This window comes from Heloderma suspectum, chromosome 3, assembly GCF_057233095.1.
Source record: "Heloderma suspectum isolate Gila_16-S chromosome 3, 16-S_ref, whole genome shotgun sequence".
NCBI lineage: Eukaryota > Metazoa > Chordata > Lepidosauria > Squamata > Helodermatidae > Heloderma > Heloderma suspectum.
The window spans coordinates 54,226,023-54,251,940 of NC_139460.1; positions in this window are offsets into that span (position 1 = coordinate 54,226,023).

Sequence of the window (25,918 nt, forward strand, 5' to 3'; positions counted from 1 at the left end):
AGACAGTCTCTCTCTCTGGACAATCTCTTCCCAAATCAGGGTTTTATCCCTCTGCATTCAACCACTGCTGAATTAGGATTGCCACCTCTTTTTCTGACAGGCTCTTCATCTTTAACAGCTCTATGGTAGGTAGGTGCATCACGGTCCTTGTGTTTGGAATAGCTGCATCTACTGAATTTGCCTGGTGCAAAAGAAAATGTTTGCATTTGCTTTTGATCAGAATTTACCAAAATCCACAAAGTTCTTCATATTTGAGAGAAATTTCTCCCTGAATGTGGGAGAAAGCAAAACTGATAGATTCACCCATCCCTAAATGCAAGTCTGTCATTATATCATTTGTTTTACTTGTCCCTGGTTGAACACAACTCTCCTTGTGGGAGAAGACTGAGGCAAAATAGAAGCTGAGTAGGACCTATCACAGGGGTCTCTGACACAGTGCCCACAGGCACCATTAAAAAAAAAAAATTGTAAAATTCCAACCAAAAAAAGGAAATAAAAAATGTAGCAACATATATTCGAATATATAAATTTCAGTGTATGCCTATGAAATGTATGTGTGTGCAGCTTTCTAAGAGTTATACATAAACTTCAACAAAAGCAGATATTCAACAAAAGCAGATAAGTATACACCACCTGTTCAAATATTGAAAGGTCTTCAATCCATTGCTTTATAAGAGGTAAGCATTTATCCTTTCAATGTTGTAATATCAGTCTTTTAGCTGTCAAAAGGTCTCAGAGAATATATTTGTACTGACCATGCGTTAACTTCCAGGAAGCAGGTAAATAAGTTAAAAGGACGTGCACCAATTCAAAGTTTATCCATATAATAAACTCCTCCCAAAAAGAAGCATTGCCAAAACATATAGTTAAAAGAACCATTAGTTGTGTTATACCTCCAGCAATTACCTAACTTAGACAAACTCTTATTAAAGAGATATTGTGGTGTCCAGTAGACATGGAACAAGAGTTGCTGCTGAATAAGGCATAACTTAAGATCCATAGATGCTTCAGATACAGATGCTAAAGCGGTGATCCATTGATTAGGCAAAATGGGACAATCCAATTCCTTAGTCCATTCCTTCTTAAGACCTTGGATATCATATTTATTCACCAATAATAAATATTTATAAACATGTGGGTCGATATAACTGATCCGCCTTGCCATAGCACCTGTAAAGATATCCTGTGGTGCCCACAAAGCTCTCCCCTTCCTGCCCCCTTCAAAAATATTATTTGAAGAAAAACCTTGGAAAATATTAGGGCAGTCTTCTTTCTCTCACTTTCAAGCCCGAAGCCTTGCTCTTTGTTTCCCCTCTACCCTTCTGCCTTGCTGTTTCCCGCTCCCACCCAGCCTCTATCTTTGCTATTTCTATCTCCACCTCTTTATTTTGATGTTTCTTCCACCATTTTGTGGTGGTGCCCACAGCAGTTTCTCAAATTCCCAAATGTGCAGAGCTTCAAAATGTTTGGGGACCCCTCGCCTGTCATGTTTCAGTTTCAGTATCATATCAGTTTCTCTCACATTCCTCCAGATACTTGATAAAGCCCATCAGCAGGTGGATCTTGGGAAAAGGATTGTACACTTAGGGCACAATCCTTTCAGGATAGGCGGCCACCTCTGAACTTGGAGGCGACCACCTATCCAATGCAGGGTAGGAGCAGTGCGGAGGGGATTGTCCCCTCTGCACGTCAGCCACCCTGTATTCGTGGCTAGACCGCTGATTTTGGCTGTCTAGCCACAGAAAGTCGGAGCAGGGGGTGCGGACACTGGACAACGCATAGGAAGTGTCAGAATGGCACTTCTGCCCTCCCTGCCCTGCCCTCCCTGCCCTGGCCCTGGCACTGTTTTCGCTGCTCCATGCTCCTCTTACAAGCATGGAGCATGAGGCCGATCCATGCTGCCTACGAGGCAGCACAGGATAGGGTCGAGGTCAGTTCTGAGGGAACCAAGCTCAGAGCATGGGCTCCAACAAGGTCGGTTTCTGGGAACCAACCTATCCTATGGCCATCTAGCCACTGACCAGCAGCCACAGGTTTGCACCCTTAGGGACTAAATTTAAAGGAGCTATGTGATGAAATAAAATGGTATATTGTTTAAGATTTATAGGTAACAACACAGATTGAATTGACATCAATGGCAAAACTCTCCTTGATTTTAATGATGTACTTTGCACCTAAGCATTGTGAGAAGCAGCAGTAGGAGTCAGGCTGAGGACAGGTTCAGTTCAGTAAAAGACACAAAGCAGACACAGACATACTGCGGAGAGAGCAGGCTTCTCTGGAAAATAAATATTATTTGTTTTACTAGCTTTTCTAATTGCTTAAAATGCTCAGATGGATTTACATAACTATTTCTTCAAGTACCAAGTTTCTTTCCAAACCAAAAACATCCAAGCACAGGTTTCCTTATGATCTGGACATTAGTTCAAATACACTTATTTCTTGAACATACATGCATGTCTGACAGAAGTATAGCACAAATACTTATGCTGTGCAACACAGCCATTAATATACCCTTAATAGGTTCAGATACACATTATAAACTATTCTGAGTATGGGAAAAATATATGATGTTTTTAATCACAAGTATTTTCATGGGAACTTTTCTTATATGCCATTTGCATTCATTCACAACACAATAGCATTTCATATATTTCCTATTCTTTCCTTTCATTTCCGCATTTCAGAAGCTAGCTAAAATACCAGAGCAGCAAGTTAGCATTAAGGGTGGTTGCCAAAGGTTTTGATATAGTTAATTTAACATCCATATTGACATATAAATACGGCTTCTGTACACATTCAATATATGTGGTCCAATCTTCAAATCCCATAAGCTAGGCAGCAGCTGAACCATATCCATGTACTCTCTCCCTGACAGAGAACACTCCATTTTTAATAAGACTTCAAAAATTGAAATGACAGATGTGAATGAGCCATATTAAATTACCTGGCAAATCCAGCTACACCCATAAAAATATGGTGATCCAGGTGCTTCACTGTTAACATCTTTCCAAACGCTTAAGACTGAGGCTTTGATGCAAAACTATGAAATATGATGGGGAGGACTCTGGGTCCTTTTAACTCCCCCATAACCATTCTTAATGGGGACAACTTAGTTGAAACGAGTTCAGGATCATGCAGCCTGATCCTATGCATATTTACTTATAATTTGTTGAATGGGACTCGCTTCCTAGAATATGTAGGAGACTGAACCTTCATACTTGGAATGCAACAGGCCAACAAGAGTCCTATTATCAGCCTATAGGGGAAAAGAACTGGAAGACAAAGGAGACCAGGAATATACTAATTTCCTCCCCAGCCCCATGAGTGCCTTAATCTGAGCCACATATAATGCATAAAGCATTTTTTTTTTCAGACTTGAGAGATCAGTACTCATGGTATGCACACGCATCCTATTTTTATCTCACAAAAACAAGTTCTGGAGAGGAATTTATTTATTTATTTATTTATTTAAACTTTTTTGACTAGAAGTAACATTGGGACAAAAAAAAAAGAGGTGTTTACACCATGGGGGGTGATGGGTCTGTGAAATCACTTTTAGCTCTCTGTGAAATCACTTTTAGCTTTGACTGTATTTTGCCACTTTTAATTATATCGTTGCTGGTCATACTTAGCCCTTAAGTATACAAAAGTTGACTTCAATGCACAATTATTAATTTTAAAGTGCTTCCACACCAGGAACAATGGGCGTTCTCCTTCCTCACTTCTCCATGTGCCCCCAAATCTGTTCTGGGGGGGGCCAAATCTTGAGCAGATTTGGTGTGTCAGGTGCTGCAAGAAGGAGGGAGAATCTATCCCACCAGCACTGTCTATTCCACTGGCAGACAGACACTATTGGATACAAACCAACTGTGGGCTACAACAATAAATGTATTCTATTATTATTTGTTTCTTTGAATTTGAACCATGTATATACCATTCTTCAATATGAAAATTTTCAGGGTGATTCACAAAACAGGAACAAAAGAAGAAATAAGAAAGCAACAATTAACAACGGCAATTCTAAAATTTACATTTCAATAAAAAATCAAAAGCTCCAGAAAACAAAACAAAAAAAGTCTTCACCTAGGCCCTAAGGGATAACAGCACAGGTACCAGACAGGCTTCCTTGGGGAGAGAATTACAACCTGACTCATTTCACCAGGCAGGTGTATCTAAAGGAGGGAGTCAGATGCTGACCTTAATGCCCAGACTAGGTTGGCCATGTGTCTTTTACAGAGAACAGTCCTCTATTTGAAGGAATGTCCAGCCCAAGTTGTGAACTTTCCAGACAGCATTGGCTATTGGGCAGTATAGAAATGTAATAAATAAATAAAATAATGATAATGAACCATCTGAGGGAACAGCTAGGCCTTGAAGTTGCCATTGACAGCACCTGGATAGCAGACTGAGCAAAGCACACAGGTGACCTGGTTGTCAGTCTTCCACACTATAGTGAGATGTACTGTATTTCTAGTTAAATTATAATAATAATTTCTAAATTTGGATCTATCTATCTATCTATCTATAAGCATATATATATATATATATATATATATATATATATATAATGCAAATTGGTGTCTTCTTTTGCCCTCTTTTTTGCTGATACATTTCCTCTTTTCTTGGCAATTCAGAAGTGACTACCCTAATTAAGACAGGTTGCTGTGACAAAGGATGGTCTCTCAGGTACCAGACTTCCAAGCTATGTGGGGCTTTACATGTTGAATTGTTCTCAGAAATAGACCAGAAGCCAATGGTGCTCATTTCCACCAGAGATGTTGTTCAAATGTTCCTCCTACAAGGTTTGCATGGCATTCATTTGGTGTAATTTTGTTATCTATGGTATAGGTTTTCATCATCTTAGAATCATTTCTTCAGTGGTACGATTTGTTGCAGAAGTCATAAATAAACTGTTTCCAGAATACATCTAATGATACAGCACTAACCAATTGGCTGGAAAGAAAACCAAGCATATGCTTCCTTATGTAGATAATTCGTTACTTATTCATATATTCAGTCTGTATTTAATTGCAGCTGTACATTTTTGGCTTGTAAGTCTTATGCCTGTTCTATGCAACTGCAATAGAAGATCTAATTACACACATATAGCAATTAGGTGTCCGTACAAAGAAAGTTTCTCCTCCCGTAGTAATAGTTGGAATTCAGATATATACAAGAGAAATAATTATTATGTAGTCTGCCTAGAGTCCAGAGTTTCATTTTAAATGTTACCAAGATTTGATTCCTATAGCATTTTTCTTGGTTTGGAACAAATACTTAACATGATGACATGGACAGACTTCTTCCTCAAGACTATTCTTTTTATCCAGTACAAGCTCTAGCAGTACTTGTGACTGACTAAGAAGGCTTGCTTTTAGTGCTTTTTACTTTCAAAATGTATTTTCTTTTTGTACATTAGCTCTTTCTTCTCCTCAAGTATTACATTTGTGGCTACTATTTGACATTCTTCCTATCTGAATTTCTAGTTATTTATAACATTTCTTCACCGATCACCTTAGAGGCCCCATAAACATTCATTTTCAATGTATGCAGTTCCTGCATTAATTTATTTGTTGTCTAAGGTTGTGACCACAGTTTCTTTTAATGGATCTGAGAAGAAAATGTTAATAAATTTTCAGAAGAGTTCTATTGTGTGTGTGTGTGTGTATGTGTGATACCATTTTATTGTATTATAGAGTTCATAGAATTCATAGAATCATAGGGTTGGAAGGGGCCTACACATTATTATGAATAACGGTGATTAATAGCATAATCCTAAGCCTGTTTACTGAGTTAAGAGGAGCTTACTCTCCAATAAATGTGCATATCATAGAATAGTCATAGAATAGTAGGGTTGGAAGGGGCCTACAAGGCCATCAAGTTAAACCCCATATGTCTACAGCCTCAACTATCCTTTGTTCCTACATTTCTATGCCACATTCTCAACTCCCATCTCCCTCGAACAATGCAAGTCTCATTTACTCTCAACTCCGTCCAACCATTTTCTCAAGAGCCACTTCCTCAGCATTTATTTGTACCTCCCCTCCCCTGAGCTCTCCAGAATGCCTTCTCCCTCCCTCCCTTCCTTCTCTTTGCCAGGCTCGCTGACTGAATGCATCCTCAAGGCTTTCAGTGGGAACGTATGACCAATTTACCTCTACTTGATACAGTGGGTTGGATCCAGGCTTAGCCATTCTTAGAGTAGACCCATGAACTTACATTCCATTGATTTAAATGGATCTACTCGACATATGGCTAAGTCTGGATCCAGACCAGTATATCTGGAGTTCATATTTAATAGATGCTACTATTAAGATGACAAAACCTGTGTTCCTGAATTTACTGTAAGAGGATGTCTAGTACTGAAGTAAAGATAGTCTGCTAAAAAGAGTCCCATTCATTTGGCCTTGCTGATGCTGGGTTGGATCAGATTTAGCTGTGTGTTCTGGGCTGGTGGAAAAGGAGTTCCCCTCCCCCTTCTCTGGTGGTGGAAGGGCCAAGAAAGAGGGCCAGGTGTGGGTGGAAAACGTACCTCACACAAACTCCCTGCATTCCAAGGACACACCCACTTTGAAGATGTACTGTTAAACCAGGTCACCGGCTGGCTGGTATAACTAGGCTCCCTCTTACTAAGTTCAATTGGGGGGGGGGGGTGCTTAGAAAAGCTGCTCCCCCAGCACTTCCTGTGCATTGTTTTCAAACATATGGCACTCAGTCTCTGGCAGGAGGATAGGAAGCTGCTTTATAACATGAGTCCAGTATTATTTGCTCAGGCTAGATAACATCTAGCCAAGTATCAGTGGAGGCTGGTGGATCTGATTTTGGTGGGGCTGTGCATCCATTCCAGGTTTCAGTCAGAACCAGCCAGCACTCTAAAGGAGCTCTCCAAGGTGCCAAACCTATTTTGGGCTAGGGTCAGCACCTCGGAGAGCTCCTTTAGAGTGCTGGCTGGTTCTGAGTGGAACCCGGAATGGATTCTCAGCCCCACCAAAATCAGAGCCACCAGCCTCCACTGCCAAGTATTATCTACTCTGGCTAGCACTTCTTCAGGATCTCAAGCAGAATCCTTTCACATGACTTACTATCCAAGTCTTTGAACTAGAGAGGCTACTGATTGAATCTGGGACCTTGGACTTGCCAAGCATGTGCTGTACTGCTGACCTACAGTCCCTCCCATAGTGGTACGTGCCTTTAAGTGGACTTCTTCGGGGGTTCATTCCTAACCCTGAGTTCACTTCAGCAACCCAATCTGTTTCTGCTAGCTGTCCAGAAAGGATCATTAAGAAGGGATTTTCCTAGACAAACCTCTGCAAATTAGGTATCACTGATTTCAATGCTCTTCTGGAATTGAAATTGCCTTAAAGCCCATTTTCCAAGTAGCAGGAAGAAGACAGCTCATGCATATTCTTTGCCACAACCCAATCAAAAGTATTGCTATAGTCAAAGAGGGAAGAACAAATTATTCTGAACTATATCTATTCATCCTACATTATGGCGCAACAGAGCTGAACAGAAGACAGTTGTTGCATCCTTGGCTTTTTACTAGATCTTGGAAGTCGTAAGTGGGGCAGTACCAAAAACAGCCTGTTTTTTGTTGATATATTCAGTTTTCTGTAACGTAACCTAACGTAACATAACTATACCTGCTGTTCAAACGGCATCCTCCTGTATATATTTCTTTATTAGTCCTGTATTGAATTTGTCTCAGAATAATTGTGTGTGGGGGGGTGCAAAGTGAAATTACTGCAGCAAAGGTACATATTCAATCCAGAAATGAAAAAGGGGGCATCCATTTCAGAGCTTGCCAGCTGGCATGTTTCAATATCAAATACTCTGCAGGAGGCCAAGAACTTTCAATATTTATTGAGTCTATTATACTTCCTTATTACATAAAAAAAAAAAAAGCAGGACCATGCTATACTTGCAAACATCTTGTTTTCATGAAAGACATCAGTTGGAATGTTGCATTAACATTCAGTCTGGCTTTGATTGCCAAAATGAATTTATTAATTCTTAAACCTTGGGGTCAAAAGAACTCGAAGAAAATGCTCAAAGGCATTATTCTCATGTAGAGAGGGTATCCAAAATACATGTGGAAAGTACATACTTTAAAATGGATAAATTGCAAAATAAATGCTCTTGGATGATCTGCCAACCTCTGCTGATTGGGGCAATTACCCTTTGCACAGGCAATTAAAATAATTTGCAACAGGGGGAAAAGAATATCAAATTCATCTCCATTACGTGGTCAGGGCTTGTTAAGAATAAACACACATTAGAAGGAAATTCTGACTATGGGAGGAAATGCTAACAAGGCTGAATTTTCTTCTTAGCTACTGGTATACCCTTTTATGTGTTTTTCAGTAAAGTTGTGCTTAACACTTTTTGAAGGAATTTATTGAGGGTCAAGCACACTGACCTTAAGGAAGCATTTGTTTTGTTTTTTAAATCTTCCTCTTAAAAGAAAAGATGGCATAATTTAAAGGAAATTAAAAGGAAGATTACATCATTTCAGGTTTAAGTCAAAGTATAGTATTGATTACTTTTTTGTGGAAATGATGGATGTTCATCTCATAACTTATTTATATACCATGTACTCTGAGTTTGATGACACTCTGGTACCTTTTCCATCTGAAATCAAAAAGCCACAACAGCGAAATGCTTTGGGGCGCAACCTTATACTTGGGTTATGTTAGTGGAGGGAATTTAGGATTTGATGGAAATCTGGCTACAGGGGTAAAATGCAAGATATGCCACCACGCCGCCATGGCAGACATGCCTGCAGAACACACCACTGTCAGAGTGCTTAAAATAGGGCGGAATCATGGATAGCACAGGGGCAGCAAAGTTGAGGAGTGCAGTTACACCATATCCCCTATACCCCTTCAGTCCACAGCCACACACACACATATTAAAGATTAGTAAAATGATTGATTTTAGACTAAAATACCCTGACTTCAATAGACCAGACAAGCTAGAGCCAAACTGCATGTTACACTATACATGTTGCATGGAGCTGAGGCTTGTCTTTTTTTACTCTAGTGTAATCATGCATGGCCCTAATTTGAACTGGGACCACCATGCTCCAGGAGGGCAGGGTTAAGCTTCTCCCCTACACCGTTTTTCCCCAGATCACCACACACACACCCCAGTTAAAAAAAGAAAGCCTCCATTGGTGACAATTGTGACCCTTTTTTTTCTTTAACCTTTAACCTTTAATGTGGGGGAATGGGCCACACACTTACAGGAGAGGGGAGGGGAGGGGAGGAGAGGAGAGAGGGGAGAGGAGGAGAGGGGAGAAGAGAGGAGAGGAGAGGGGAGGAGAGGAGGGGGAGGGGGGAGAGAGAGAGAGAAGCCTCAGCTACATACTACACAATTAGTATAACGTGTAGTTTGACTCTCAGCCTCATTCTGTTGGAGACAAAGACATACAGATCCTCATGAGCAACATGGGAATAAAATCCTTTCATTTCTATTGAACCCCGAACCACATTCTCTGGATGTAGCAACAGTTTATCTTGGGTTAGGAATACAGGTGATGCGTCTTGTAAAATGCTTCAGATTGTTTCATGCTTCACCTAATATTGCATTATGAGCTATTGTTGGGCTTTACCATACGTATTGCATGGATCCACATAATCTACAATTGCACGACACCCTTGTTCTGTGGTTGTACGTCTGACTACATTGCTCACTATTTCCTGTTGTGGCAAATGTTATAGGCTTGTGCCTTGCGGGGGGGGGGGGGGGGGGAAGAGCCCTGATGTTTTTACAAAGGTAGTTTTTCTACTTAGAGGTAACTAATGCATTTGTTTCTAGCTACAAGCCTGTCTCTAAAGAACGAGTAGGAAGTATTGAGTTGTGAAGCAGCACGATACTGTGAAACAGTCCTGTGATTAACCCGGAATGGTATGTTGAGAGATTTGATTAGGAATTTACACATCTCAGGACAGTCCAGTGCACAGCTTCATAAGCATGTCTTCATTTAACAAGCAGTATCTCTAAAACTTTCTGTCTAGAGGCATATGTTGTCGTTGAGACTACACGGGAAAGCTCCAAGATCCATGAAATGATGGTTCAACAGAGAACTCTCCTGCCTGAAGGAAATCTAAATCAGTGGAGGCTGGTGGCTCTGATGTCAGTGGGGCAGTGCATCCACTCCAGGTTTCAGTGAAAACCAGTCGGAATTCTAAAGGAGCTATCCAAGGTGTGGAGCACCTCTGATAACTCCTTTAGGGTTCTGACTGAAACCAGGAGTGGCCCCACAGACATCAGAGCCACCAGCCTCCACTGGTTTAAATATAGAGTGGCTTTAAATATGACAGATTTGCACAGGCAACAAAAGCAAAAAGAACTTTCCAATTCTGATTCTCACGTGGGGAATTTCAGTCTATTTCTGGTCCATTTCACTTTTATATGTGTTAAGTTAACCCATACGTCCACCCCATCACACTTCTACATTGCTCTGACATTTTATTTAACATTTCACATGACAATATGGATTTTCATGCATATTCATTTTTTAACAACATGTTTTCTCTCAAGATACTTTCCTAAACATATTTTTTTCTCAGAATATACACTTCTATTTGTATTTGACTATTTTTGTCTATTTTCTCTTAAACATACTTAAAAAGATTCATTTTAAATGTATTTTAATATTTATTTTTGAGTGATAACATTTGGAAAGTGTGAAATCCAGTAGATAAGTAAGTTCTATTCTGCACGTTAGTCTGAGAGGTGCAGATGAAGTAATTTCATATTAGGATTCAAAAAGACTGAATGCCTCAAGTATCTTTATTCCCATACTTGGTTGCAATAGCCCTATTCAGATTTTTTTTTCTGTGTAGAAAGAAATGTATGGGGTGTGTGGGGGATTGAGGTCAGCCACAGACTGTGCCTGTAATTCCCATGCATTAATGGTGTGGGTTTCACAAGATCCTATCTAGTTACACCCAAATATGTCTAAGCTCCATACATGCACTTAATATCCTCCATTTTCCCAGGGTAGAATGCATATAGAATCTAAGGCATAGAGTTTACATGCATACACTCGTAAGCCACTGTGAAAACTACAAACAAAAATGAAAAAGGGGAATGACCAAAACCAGAAAGAATGCAAGAAGAGAAACTAGTTCTTAAAAGTGCCAACAATGAAAAATTATTGCAGCCCAACATGTATCGAAACAGTATGCGGCTTCTTCTTCAGGGGCAATCTTATACATCCAGTTTCTAAAACAATTTAAAGCAGCTCCCAGAAGTACTGACTATTTTTCTTGCACCAACAGGGGATGAGTTACTATTTCTGTAAGGTGTTTTCGTCTGATTTCAGAATTTAGATGTAGAGGATTGCCCCTGAAGAAGGAGCCTACTGTTCCAAAATGGCAATGGACCACAATACATTTTCATTCTTGGTACTTTTGAGTAGGGATGCTGGAGAAATTCAAGAAGGACTAAAATGAGCTCGGATTTCTAAGGATCCAGCTTCCAGAATCTGCTGTGGAGTAAACCCCTCAGGCTGTGCAGAGTCTGTGGACCTTCTGACTTTTTTTTTTTAACTTTCCCGAAATGTACACATCTTTATTCATAGGAAAACACACACATTTCTGCTGAAGAAAAGCTAAATGGTAAATTATGGTACTACGGTAAATTATGTAAATTGTTATGCAACCTCTTACATAATTATTTGCGTATTTTTCCACCTGACGAAAAATATCCGCATCCGTCTGCGAGCTGACCATGGAACAAAAGGCGCCTGACAATCCATGAAACACAAATGGAGAAGTTTTTACACAGTCCGTATATCTGTATTTTTGAGTGCTCGTTTCTCTTTTTGCATTCTTCCTGTGCAAACTGTCAATGCTTGGAGACTGGGGCAGGGGCCAGGAGGCACAGCCCTGACCTCTACCTGCATGGGGTTTACTTTGGACACAAGTCTGCCCTGCCATTGGAAGCCTGCACCTCTCGCTATACACAAAGGTTCCATTTCAGAGCCAAACCACACCGTACACTAGTCATGTAGTGCAGAGTGGGGAACCTCTTTCATCCCACTGGCCAAATTCAGTTTCAGTCAGAGAAGTTACTGGGGGCCGCATTCCAGCGGCGGCCAGGGCTAACGGCAAAGGGGACAAAGCCAAAGGCGAAAGGGAGGGGGCAAAAAATGCCTGCATACTGTAGCTTAGAACACTTATCACTGATGGGATTATTTAGTCATGATGCCTCCTACTAGAAAGGCAATTAGCAGAGAAAAACAAAAAGGCAAAACAGAATGCGGATTTATTCATTTATTCATTTAATAATATTTATATACCATTTTATATCTAGAACAGATTTCGGAGCGGTGAACACACAGAATAAAACATTAAAGAATAAAAAGATTAAAACACCACATTAAAATTATACTTGTTTAAAAAACACAATGCCTTCTGGAACAGTGCTGTTTTCAGGAGGCGCCAGAAACAACACAGTGTTGGTGCCTGCCTGATGTCCAGAGACAGGGAATTCCAGAGGGATGCCATGCTGAAGGATCTTCTCCTGGTGGACTCCAATCTGGCCACAGGCCATGTGGAACCACCATAGGGCTGTCAGAGAATTTCTCCACGAATCTCAGGGAGGCCAAATGCCAGAGCATTCGGCCCCCCGAAATTGGTGGAGAAAAGCTCTGCCCCCCGCCCCCCCCCCCCGGGATGGGACTTACCTTGTGAGAATGTCCCTGGTGACGGCGGCTCCAGCAGCGGTTCGGCGGCGGCCAGTCTTCTGACCGGCTGCCGCCGCCGCCATTTCCAAGTTTTTAAAAAAACAAAACAAAAAAACGTGATAGGCTACGTAAAGATTTACGTAGCCTATCACGGCTAGATTTTAAAAAAACACCATGATAGGCTACGTAAATGTTTACGTAGCCTATCACGGCTGAGTGAAAGGAAAAAAAAACACACGTACGCAAATGGCGGCACCCACGGGCGCCGCCATTTGCATTCCTTATTTTGGCACGTGTAGTCTATGTAAACATTTACGCAGACTACGGCAAAAATAAGGGGAACGCAAATAGCGTATGCGCGGTTGTTTTTTTCACTCAGCCATGATAGGCTACGTAAACATTTACGTAGTCTATCACGGCTGAGTGCAGAGACGCAAATGGCGGCGGCTACGGCCGCCGCCATTTGCGTCCCGGCAGGACAGGATTCACAGCAGGAGGGACGGGGAGCCTCCCCCCCCGGCCAGAATTTCAGCGGGAAGGACGGAGCGCCTCCCCCCCACCACAAATCAACTTTCGGGTTCAGGTAAGTGACTTTCATACATCCCTAACACCAGGACAAGCCCTCCGATGACCTCAGTGACCAGGCAGGTTGGTATTTATCGGTACCACATGCACACAGGCTATCTATTTCCTTCTTCAGTGAAGGAAAGAAAACAGTTTTACTCACAAATATTCTTGCATATACAATGCAGGTACAGCACAGAGTTTCAAAAGAGTTTGTTCAGTCCATTTTATGTTCTATTACACTAGCAGGAGTGTGACAGCAAACATATGTGCTCCCACAAATGGTAGAAGTCGGGGGGGAGCAAAATAAAGAAATCACAGGAAACCACATTGTAGGCTATAGAGATCCTAAGGCTAGCTGTGGGCAAAATTCTCATGAATTAACTAACTGCAGCATTGCCCCCTTCCAGTAACTTGCAGATGAGGTTGCAGTATTCCCAACAACTGTCAGTAATTAAGCATTAGGAGAGGCATTTCAGCCTTTTAGAATGGGGCGCGGGGGGGGGGAGAGACTGTACAAAAAGCAGAGAAGCAACCAAATGATCAGTGGTCAAAAGAAAGGGGGAGGCAAGGGGATGCAGACATGGCATTCTGGGGAAGTGCAGAGGGCTGGATTGTGACTCCAGGTAGGCTGGATTTCCCCACCTCCACCCCTGCTCCCAAAATCACATGCAGCTGAGGGTTAGCCAACAGAGACTTTTTGTTGTTGTGATTAACCCACCACTATGCTTGAGGGAGGATTTCAGGAATCAAACAGTGGGGGAAAGGGTTAATCCCTCCCTCCCTTCCTGTGTGTGGTGGCCCCAATCTGAATTGGGGCCCTGGGTGCTTTCACTAAAGTAAAGGAAAAGCTAAAGCTGAATTACACACCATGCAATTAGTGTAACATGGAGTTTGACTCGCAGACATTATGGAGGAGTGTGCCAAGAGGAAGTGTCACTGCCACACAGTAAAACTGCTACAACTCGATGTTGCTGGATTCAGACATTCTGCCATGAAACCCTGCCCATCTGAAAGGGGGTTTAGTAGGCAACAGAAGAATTGCACCCAAGTTTACAAGTGTCAGGGTCGGATTGGAGCCCATAGAGCCCCAAAGGAGTTCTGATTCTGAAGAAGAGATAGAAACCGTGGGATAGGAACCTGTGTGCTGTTCAGAGGCGCCGCTGGAGGGAGAGCCCCTCTGTGCTGACATTCCCGAGAGTGGTAGCCACCCTGGCAGGCAGGGGGAGGGACAACTGGAGCTTCGGGACGCTAGGCGCTGGGACAAGCGGGAGATGGAGGGCGCCAAGAAGAGATGCTCAGCCCGCTTGGCGCGACATCAACAGCTGCGCCCTGAATGATGCCCCACGGGAAAGGGGCGGACTTTCGCCTCCTAGCTCTTAAATCCAGAAGTTTCCCGCCTCTGTCCTCCAAATGGAGAGCAACTGATTTCACTAAGGCTAGAAACCTCTGGTAGACAGCTCTCTTTAGTTTCCCTCATTAGGCTCAGGCAATTAGCATCTGTAAGCGTCATTAGGTTGAATGGAAATAAAGCCTTGGAAAAGAGCCCTATCGTCTCTGTGTTGATTCTGGCTACTTGAGGATTTCAGAAGGCAGCAAGGGCGCTCTTGACAACAAGGAAGCACCACAGACAGACTTTGCAAAACTGTGGTGGTATTTCCTCCCCCCGCACACACTTCAGAATTTCTGTTCTTCTCTATGCCACAGAACAAATAATTTTCTGCTGCGTTTGATGTTTTCAAGGCTGTACCGAAAATAAAACAGTTCAGTGATATTTTTGTTGATGGAACAAACTAAACTGCTCCCTCTATGTGAATTCAAAGCAGAGAGATAGAGAACCTCTATTATTTTGCTGAAGACCTATGCTTCTAAATGCTTAGTAAAAATGCAGGTCAAAGCAAGGAGTAAACTAATCATATGGATAATCACAATTGCTTTAATCAGGAGGTTGGCTCTGCATGAATTTCCATAACTTATATGCAGTGAGGGAGTGGGTTTGAAGTTCAGTGAAAGAAATAGTGTTGCTCATTCAGTCTGAACAATCACTGATACATGTGCATTGCAGAACAGCAGACAGATCTTCTCCATTAGCCTACAAGTTCTGAGCAATACTTGATCTACAGCATAATCCCATGTATAAGGCTTACTCTGTTCAGTGGGGTTTACTCCCTACTAAGGCCACAATCCTATGCACCTTTAGACAGAAGAAAGTCCTTCAACTCCCAGCATTCCCCAGCCAGCATAGCATAGCTATGCTATGCTGGCTGGGGAATGCTGGGAGTTGTAGGACTGTCTTCTGTCTAAAGGTGCATAGGATTGTGGCCTTAGTGTGCTTAGGATTGCAGCCTTAGGATGCAATCCTATGCATGTTTAGACCGAAAAAAGTCCTGCAATTCATAAGGCTGGCTGGGACATGCTGGGAATTGTAGGACCTTTTCTGTCTAAACATACATAGGATTACACCCTTAGAGCATTAACTCCACAAAGAATGCAATAGGATAGTTGCTAATATGATCGTGTGTTGATAGGCAATGGGAGAAATCACCCACTACTTTGTAGAACCTCAGCCAAGAACAACAAATAAAAATACAGTACAAATTTACTCATCTGAATGAGCTGAGCAACATAGAAAATGATGAATTAATTTTACGTTTGCATAGATTCTGTGATGCTTGGGAAATATGGATTATGATAAGCCAAAGGGGATTTACTTTTTATATTTTTTCTTGCCACGTGGTGACATTATGCACTCGACTATCTTACTTTTGTTTGTTTATTTAAAGCATTTGAGCTGCATCCTCTTCCTGTAGCACCTGATAGGACTTCCAATTCAGTTATTAAAAACAATAAAAAGGAGATTAACAAAAGGAATATACATAGCCATCTTGGGGGAAATAGTTATTCAGATTGATTGTGCATTTCGTGCAATACAACCACTTGTATCGCGTGTGTACTCAGAAGCAAGTCCTACTATATTCAGTGGGGCTTACTTCCAGGAAAGTGTGCCTGTAGTCACCCACTTCAGAACCCACCTCTTATAACAGGCTTTTGACTTAACCTCTTGCTCAGTCTTCATTCCAGACTGCAACCAAGTGTGTGTACATGGACCTTGGCTTGCTTACATTCACCTCCATTCTACCTTCTTCCCTTCCTCCCTCCCTTCTCTTTATGTTGTTTCACCCCTTGTCAGTTCTAGATATGCAGGCTTCTTGGAAGCAGAGACCTATTTATTTTTTACTTATGCAACTCTGTGAAGTGCCACATACACATATACTGGCAGTACTGTATCAATATATTTTTTAAAAAAATCTAGTGTAGCTAGCGCTATGTAAAGAGAACAAAGGATGGAAAGCAGATTTTGAATTCTGGTTACCAATTTTGGGTAGTCGCCCATTTTATAGGGCAACTTTGTAGTTATAGATGTTTCTCTGGAAACTGCTTCTGTGCCACTGGCTTCCCTGTTATTGACCTGATACAGCTTGTACACATCTAGGCTTTGTACAAAAGGTCATGTCAACATCTGGAGATTGAGGAAAGGGATAGTGGGCGTTATAATGACCGCCCCATAAACTCAGTCTATACAATATTGCAACTGCACAGGACACAGTGACCCAAATGGGGTGACCAACCTGTTAAATTGTTCTTTTCTCAAAAATTCATAGAACATCGTTGCTAGTGATGGGATTGCAGAAGTCTCTATGAAAAATCCAATGACTGCTTTGTGGTTAGCCAGGTTGAACTGTAAAATACCAGGCCTACTTCAAAGCTGAGATTGCTCCCTTTTCTGTCACTTCATTGGTACTGGTCCCTACAATTTACAGAGGATCTGAAACAAATTGAAAGGGCAGAGTCAATTACTAGAGTGTAGCCAATGTCCAATGTGCCAGAGTGGGCCAATTGCAGCAAATAACTTGTTTAAAAAGCTGTGTCAGGGTAGCAATGAAGGAAACCTTTTCTGATTCATTTGCATCTGCACCATATGCAACAGGCACCGTATACAGTTGTGCAGTGGAGGGGGAATACAAGGGAGCACAGCTCTGGGACATTTTTTGGAGCATGAGTGATGACATCATCTCCTGGAGCATCAGGGTAATTTGCTCTGGCAAGTGAATGAGGTGATAACAAGATGATAACAAGTCTGACTATGGTTTGTGACAGATTACCATAGAGGAAGTCAGAGACTGAGGAAAGTAAGCAGATACATCTTTCCTTTTCTTTAATGGGCTTCCTATTTCATGCTAGCAGCTTAAATGGTAACGCTTCTTTGCAAGACAGTTGTTACATTTTGAGTTTAAAACTAAAGGTTCCATTTCAGCTGGCTGAAAATCTTTTGTTTTATTTTTTATTAATTTCCTAATGATCCCCAACACAGAATTTGTCTTTTTCACAGCAGCTGCACACTGGTTGACATTTCCACCACAACCCCAAGATCCCTTTCCTGGTCAGTCACTGCCAGCTCATAACCCATCAGCATATATATATGAAGTTAGGAATGTTTGTCCCAGTGTGCATCACTTTACACTTACTTCCTTACATTGAACTGCATTTGCCATTTTGATACCCATTTCTCTAGTTTGTAGAGATCGTTTTGGAGCTCTTCACAATCCCTTTTTGTTTTAACCACCCTAAATAATTTGGAGGTAATCAGCAAACTTGGCCATCTCACTACGCACTCCTAGCTCCAGATCACATATGGAAAAGCATAAAAGCCCTCCCCCAATACAGATCCGTGGGGGGCACTGTTTACATCCCTCCAGTTGTGAGAATTGTCCATTCATTCCTATTCTGCTTCCTGTTCTTTAACCAGTTACAGATCCCTAGGGAACTCCGTCATGCCCCCTCTTTAATGAGCTTCCGTCATGCATTAAAAACGTGGTTGTTCAGGCAGGCATTTGGGGTGGGTTAGGGTATTTTAAAAAAAAAATTATGGTAGAATTTTATTGTTTTAAATTGTTTTATGGTGTGTTGTACATCGCCCAGAGTGGCTGGGTGACCAGCCAGATGGGCGATTAATAAATTTAATAAATAAATAAATAAAATAAATCCACAAGAGGATTTTTCTTCTTTTATCCCATGACAGCTAAGTTTGCTTAGGAGTCTTTTGCCAGAGAACACCACTTTTATTTTGAGTACTGATGCCCATACCATTTTCAGGTGGCATGAACTCAATTCAGCTTTGAAGAATTTCTGCTTTTATTGCAAGAACCAGAGAAGTATGGAAAAGAAACACTTTGGGCAATTAAAAACAAAGCTACCAGTTTTTATTTGGAGGATTTTTACTGTCCTGTAATTTATGAATGGATAGATTAGAATTATTTACCAACATCTTACATTCATTGCAGTTTGTTGTTCCTTTATGGCTATGCCTAAATAATGAAGCACAAGCTTAAGCAATAACAGAAAAACTGACTCAACTAAAAACTCTGTGGGAGGGGGGAGTGCGCACACATGCGCACACACACAGTGTTCCTTATTTCTGTGCTTTAAAAAAAATATTCTCACATTACATTATGCTGAGTTGGGAATTATGGTGCAGATAAGAGCTAATTACATTTTATATTTCTTTTTTTCAGGCTCACAGCATATGTAGGTGAATGGTGTGTCAGTTATTTATCTGAATAAGGCATAGTAGGGAGATTTTCAATGCCACTAAAGTCTTTCAATGTTACCAGGATTGCTAGAAGAAATATCTTCTGCCCTCCACAGTCAGCAGAATAAGCAGGTTTGGGGCTAGATGCTAAGAGCTTCTTTTTTGCTCAAAGGCATTAGTAGTTTATTGTTGTTGTTGTTATATTGATTTATATCCTGCCTTCTTCCCAATACTGGGACTCAGGGCAGCGTTACAATATGAAAACTTGTACAATTAAAACCTAAAATAGAAGTATAAATAGAAGTATACAAAAGCTAAAAATATAATTAAAACATCAATAATATTTAAATTGTATAAAATATAAAAATGTTAAAAGACAACAAGAAATATAGTATCCATCCGCCATATTCTCACAGGTCCAGACTAGCTATCCCCTAACAGCCTGAAGGAACAAAAAGGTTGTACATGCCTGCGAGAGCATATGAAGGAGGGTGCCACTCTCGCCTCCCTGAGAAGGGAGTTCCAGAGCCTTGGGGCAGCCACTGAGAAGGCCCTCCCCCACGTTCCCACCAGACGTGCCTGTGATGGTGGCAGGACGGCAAGAAAGGCCTCCCCAGAAGATCTCAGGGCATGAGCAGGCTCATAGGGGAGAATACTGTCTTTCAGATAACCTGGACCCGAGCCGAATAGGGCTTTATGGGACATGACCAGCACTTTGAATGGTGCCCAGAAACAGACTGGGAGCCAGTGAAGCTGTTTTAGCAGGGGAGTTGTATGCTCCCTGTAGCCAGCCCCAGTCAGCAGTCTGGCAGCAGCTCTGTGAACTAGCTAAAGTTTCCAAACACTCTTCTGAGGCAGCCCCACATAGATCGCGTTACAGTAATCCAAACGGGATGTAACCAAGGCATGTGTCACTGTGGCCAAGTCAGACATCTGACTTGGAACGGGCGCAGCTGGTGCACTAGCTTTAACTGTGCAAGTGCACTCCTGGCCACCGCTAAAACCTGGGCATCCAGGCTCAGGGCTGAATCCAGAAGTACACCCAAGCTATGAATCTGTGTCTTCAGGGGGAGTGTAACCCCATCTAGCACAAGCTGAATCCCTGTTCCCTGATCTATCTTTCAACTGAGCAGGAGCACCTCTGTCTTGTCTGGATTAAGCTTCAATTTGCTTGCCCTCATCCAGTCCATTATGGCCAACAGACACCGGTTCAGCACCCCAACAGCTTCCTTGGAATTAGGTGGAAAGGAAAAGTAGAGTTGGGTGTCATCAGCGTACTGGTGACACCAAGCCCCAAAACTCCAGGCAACCTCTCCCAGTGGTTTCATGTATATGTTAAATAGCATAGGGGACAAAACAGAATGCTGAGGAACTCCACAAGCCAATGGCCAGGGAGTCGAACAGGAGTCCCCCAGCACCATCTTCTGGGTCTGCCCCTCCAAGAAGGAATGGAGCCACTCTAAAACAGTGCCTCCAAGTCCCATCCCAGCGAGGCGGCCCAGAAGGATAGCATGGTCGATGGTATTGAAAGCCATTGAGAGGTCCAGCAGAACCAACAGGGACACACTCCCCCAGTCTAGTTCCTGGAGTAGGTCATCCACCAAGGTGACCAAAGCTGTTTCTGTCCCATAACTGGGTCTGAAGCTAGATTGAAATGGATCTAGATAATCTGTCTCATCCAGGAATCCCTGGAGTTGGGAGGCCACCACACACTCCAATATCTTGCCCAGAAATGGAATATTGGAGACTGGCCGATAATTATCCAATATGGTGGGGTTCAGGGAGGGCTTTTTTTACAAAGGTCTCACCGCTGCCTCCTTCAGGCAGGCTGGAACTCTGCCTTGCCCAAGGGAGGCATTAACCACTCCCCTTATCTCCTTGGCCAGTCCACCTCTGGCTGCTTTTATGAGCCGGGAAGGGCAAGGATCTAGAACACACATGGAGACTCTCATCTCTCCCAGGATCCTGTCCACATCCTCAGGCTGTACAAACTGAAAAGTATCCATCAACACTGGACAAGCAGAGGCCTCAGTTACATCCACTGAGTCTGTATCAACTGTAGCATCCAAGTCAGAGCAGATCCAAGTGGTTTTGTCTGCAAAGTGCTGAGCAAATTGTTCACAGAGGGCTGTCGAGAGGTTTAAATTATCCTCTTGCAGGCTAGTGTATAAAAGACCCCTGACCACTCGAAAAAGCTCCACTGGACGGCTCTTTGCAGATGCAATAGTGGCAGAAAAAAATATCTTCTTTGCTGCCCATATTGCCACAGGATAGCCCTTCAATTAGGCTCTAGCCCGTGTTCAATCAGATTCACTCCAAGTTTTCTGCCGACATCACTCTAGTCATCTTCTCACTTGTTTCATCACTTCCAGCTCCCTAGAAAACCAAGGTGCTGGTGTGGCTCCACTTCATGAGAGAGGACACTCAGGAGCGATTGTGTCCACAGCCCTGGTCATTTCTCCATTCCAGAGATCAGCCAGGGCTTCAACAGAATCGCCTGCTGAGGCATCAGGAAGATCCCCAAGAGCCATCAAGAAACCACTTGGATCCATCAGCCTCCTGGGGCAGACCATCTTAATCGGCCCTCCACCCCTGCAGAGGTTCTGGGTGCCAGCAACTCTAAACCCCACCAGGCAGTGACCTGTCCATAACAACAGAACTATAGAGAGTTCCTCCAGTCTCAGATCACTATCACCCCATCCAGCACAGAAAACGAGGTCCAGAGTGTGCCCAGAAGCATGGGTGGGGCCAGATACCTTTTGGGACAGCCCCATGGTTGTCAACTACCCCGGCTTGCTCAGAAAGGGAGACTGTTGAGCAATGTGAGCGGGACGGACAGTACACCAACAGAACCCCTATTCTGTCCCAGGCACAAGTTATCAACTTAATCTGGTTTTCTAGGAAACCTCATGCTGGAAAGAGAGTAACTCTTTATGCGTTAGGTATTTTTTAAGTCACAAAAGAGTGGCACTCTGTTAGGCAGCTTTATCCGTCTTCTTAGTCTGGTTTTCAGTAGAATTGTACATGGGCGTTTGAATTCAGCAGTGCAGGCTATAAAAACTGGGATGGAATTGATCATTTCATGTCAGTTTTGGTGATTCCAATAAAGCATGAAGATATGATTTTGGGAGAAGCTGACATACCAAGTCAGACCAGTACCCTACCCACCATATTGGAATTTGCAGAGGTGGGGAATGACTCTCCAGGGTCTCAGATAACTATATTTCTGCCCTTCGGTGTCTGAATAAAAATGCAGGGATTGAAATACGGACAGTATAGATGCAAAGCCTACGCTCGAAACTACATCCATTCTCTTCCCTGCAGCAGAGACTCCAGGGGGTTCATTGCTGTTACTTGTTACTGAAGGCTAAAACAGCTTGCTTGCGGTGGGCAGTAGCCATTTCATTCTTGGCCTGCTGCTGCTCTCTGATCGAAATAAATATGTCATCTGAATTGTGAGCCATGAGCAGAAGCTGCAGTTTATCATGGAACTGATCATTCCCAAATTGGGAAGGTTTATGACGATGCATAGAACTGTAGTTTGGGCTTATGACAAATGAGGGGACCGCCACAAGCTGAGAGCTGGAAACTAGCCAACATAAGCTAGGTAATTGTGTGCTTTGGCCCTCAGCCTCCTACAGCCAAATAAAAGGCTCTCATTAATTTCCATTTGGCTCACCAGATTACCTGGTCCAGCTGGGCTAATGAGCTGCAGTACAACTTTTTAACTGCGTCCTGTGTGGCGCTGCAGAATGTCAGCAATCAGGCTGATAGCTCCTTCTAGCTGGGAGGTTGCTAAGGAAGTAAAGTGCTCCTTTGCCCTGTTACCAGATCCTCTAGTTCAAACCCTTTGGAGTCTTGCAACAGCAAGACAGAGGTAGTCAAGTGCAGCAGAACCTTGACCAAATCTTCTTCCACCCTTGTTTTTGTTGGGAATATTCATCTGCAAGTTGCAGGAAGGGAGCAGTGTTACAATTAATTCATGAGAATTTTGGGCAGAGCTAGCCTTAGGATCTCTGTAACCAACAGTTTCTTGTTCTTCCCCTTCCTCCCTGCCCCCATCTCTCTGCCTTCCTCCGTAGTTGGGAGAACACGTGCTTTGCTCTCCCTCTCCTCTGCCAGTGTTAGGGAACACAAAGAAATGGACTAAACAAACTTCTGCTTGAAACCCTACACTGTACCTGCATACATATGCAAGAATATTTGTGAGTAAAGCTTTTACAGTTCCTTCACAGTGTGGTCTCCCTTTTTTAGCCTTCTGTGTAAATGTGGGACTGGTAAACGCTCATTCTGTTCTGCCTTTTGTTTTTTCTCTGCTAACTGCCTTTTTAACAGGAGGCAGCAATACCAAATATATCCCACCTAAGGATGTACGGATTCCCCACCTTCCGATCCAGTGGGGAATCCGCCCGGGCAGGGGAGGAGATCCGTTCCTCCCCCCCCCCCCCGAATCCTCCAGAGCAGCTCCGCTCGGGGAGGATTCTGCAGAGCAGCACTCCGGCTCCCTATACCAGGCGATACGGTAATGGCAGCTGCCATTACCCTATCACTGGCTGTCATCGTCCCTCTTCCACGTGCCAGCTGGCATAGGGAAGAGGAGACTTGGCACAGCCTCCCCCCCCCGTGCTCTCATACTGTCCTTCTCAGGGTGAGAACGCTGGGAGGGGCACTGTCGCCGTCCCCCTTCCACACGCTGGCTGGCAAAAGCCGGTGCGGAAAAGAGGGGCCTTGGCGCAGCCCCCCCCCAGCGCTCTTGCCCTGTCCTTCCCAGGGCGAGAACGCTGGGGGGGGGGGCTGTGCCGAGGCCCCTTTTCCGCGTGCCAGCTGGCAAAGGCCAGCACGGGGAAGAGGGGCCTCGGTGCAGCCACACACACCCCAGTGCTCTCGCCTGGTCTAGGGAGCACTGCTCCCTAGACCAGGCAATACACTAATGGCAGCTGCCATTAGCCTATCACTGGGAGAAATACAGATGTAAATAGCATATTATATGCCACTTGCAGCTGTAAAGCACCATGTTTGACTTAAATACAGTCCTAAACGGCTGTAATTAGGTCAAAGTCAGGGCTTTACGGCTGCAAGGAGCATCCAATACACTATTTACACCTGTATTTCTCCCAGCAATAGGCTAATGGCAACCGCCATTAGCGTATTGCCTGGTCTAGGGAGAAGGTAGCCACCCCATGTGAAATCCTCTGGAGCCGGAGGTTAATGGAGCCGCTCCGCCGCAGATTCCAGAGGCCGGATTCTTTGGAATCTGGCCTCATTGGAGTCCACAGAGGATTTCTCTGCCATCCCTAATCCCATCAAATTTTAGGGAAGGGAGTAAGCATAACTTTCAATGGTAGAAGTAGAGCTTTGCATACATAAGGTCCCAGGTTCATTTCCCGGCATCTCCAGGTTTTTCTAAATAAAGAATCAGGTAGCACAGGTAGCCTGGGCCATGCTGGCTGGGAATGCTGGGAATTGCAGTCCAACACATCTGGAGGACACCGGGTTGGGGAAGGCTGAGGTAGCAGTAGAGATGTGAAGGCCTGGGGAAAAAAACTGGAAAAAATGTGGGGGGATGGGTTTTTTCCAGGTTTTTTCAAGGACTGTTTTTGTTTTTGTTTTTTTTCTGAAAAATTGGAAAAACTGAACAGCTTTGGATTAGGATTATTTTAGAATTTAAAACAAAGTATGCATATATTGTTACCCAGTCTTTACTCCCCCCACTCAGAAAAATTATTTCTAAAAACTATGTAATAGGAACACTTTGTAGAAATGGATGGACTCACCTCCGTCTGGTATCTTTGGGCAATCGCCAAGCCGCTGTCTCTGCCTGCCCACGCGAGCCATGCTGCGGGAATTAAAGGATGGCTCAGCGACCTCTTGAGAAGCAATGAGAGGCCATCTGTCCCCTTACCAAGCTGCAATTGTGCGCACAATCGTGGCTCTGGGTTACGTCCGCATATTTAAAGTTGCATCCATAGCTGCCTTAAAGGGGCAATGACTCAAAATTACAGGCATAAAGCCTTTACACTTGTAATGGTGAGTCATTGCCCCTTTAAGGCAGCCTTAGATGCAGCTTTACATATGCAGAAGTAACTCAGAGCAGTGTTTGTGCGCATAATTGCAGCTTGGTAAGGGGACAGACGCCCTCGCAGTGCTTCCCGCCAGTCGCCGAATAGGCAAGAGAGCCCCATGCACCCAGTGAGTGGGGTCTGGGTGGCCAGGCCAGGGGGGGGGAGTCTGTTGAACTCCACCCCCTGCTCGGACTCCTGTGCCATCCCTAGTAAAATGACTGGGAATAATGAAGCCACGGAGAAAAATGTTTTTAATCCTCTCTGTAAGATTCCCAGCATAGTTATTTCATTCCTTATTCAAATTATTGAACAGAAGTATAATTTACTGATAGACATTTATGCTCAGTTTCCCAACATGTGAGTAGAGTCACCATTGTGCATTCTTGACAGTGAATGTGCATTCTTGACAGTTTCGGGTTTTTTTCTATAGAAAAAATATAGTGTTTCTGATGCTCTAGCAGTCATTTAATGTAGTTCTAATCTTGTCAGACAATAATTACAAATTACTGAGTTTACTTTTAATAGTTTTAAAATATAATGATAATTTTTTGAGTAAACTATGTTATGCACAATATAACTTTAGGAATATAAAGGCTGCTTTATAAAGCAGCCCTCCCCAACCTGTTGCTCTCCAAGTGTTTTGGACTACACTGCCCAACATTCCTGACCATGCTGCCTGAGGCTAATGGGAGCTGAAGACCAAAAAATCTGGAGAGCACCAGGTTGGGGAAAGCTGTCTGAAAGCAACAAAGGGGCTTTAGATCTGTAAAGAGCACTAAAAAAAAAGGTGTTGCTTAGTTTTCCATTTTTTCCGAAATTTCCATTTTTTCCAGAAAAAGAAACAAGTTTTTTCCACGGCCTCAAAATTTCTGGAAATTGTACATCTCTAGGTAGTAGGTAATGTGGAAGACCTCTGTCTGAGACCCTGGAGCTCCAGTGTTGGTCAGAAGAGGCAATAGTGGACCAGAGAGACAAACAGGATTCCTGATTTGGTTTGAGGTC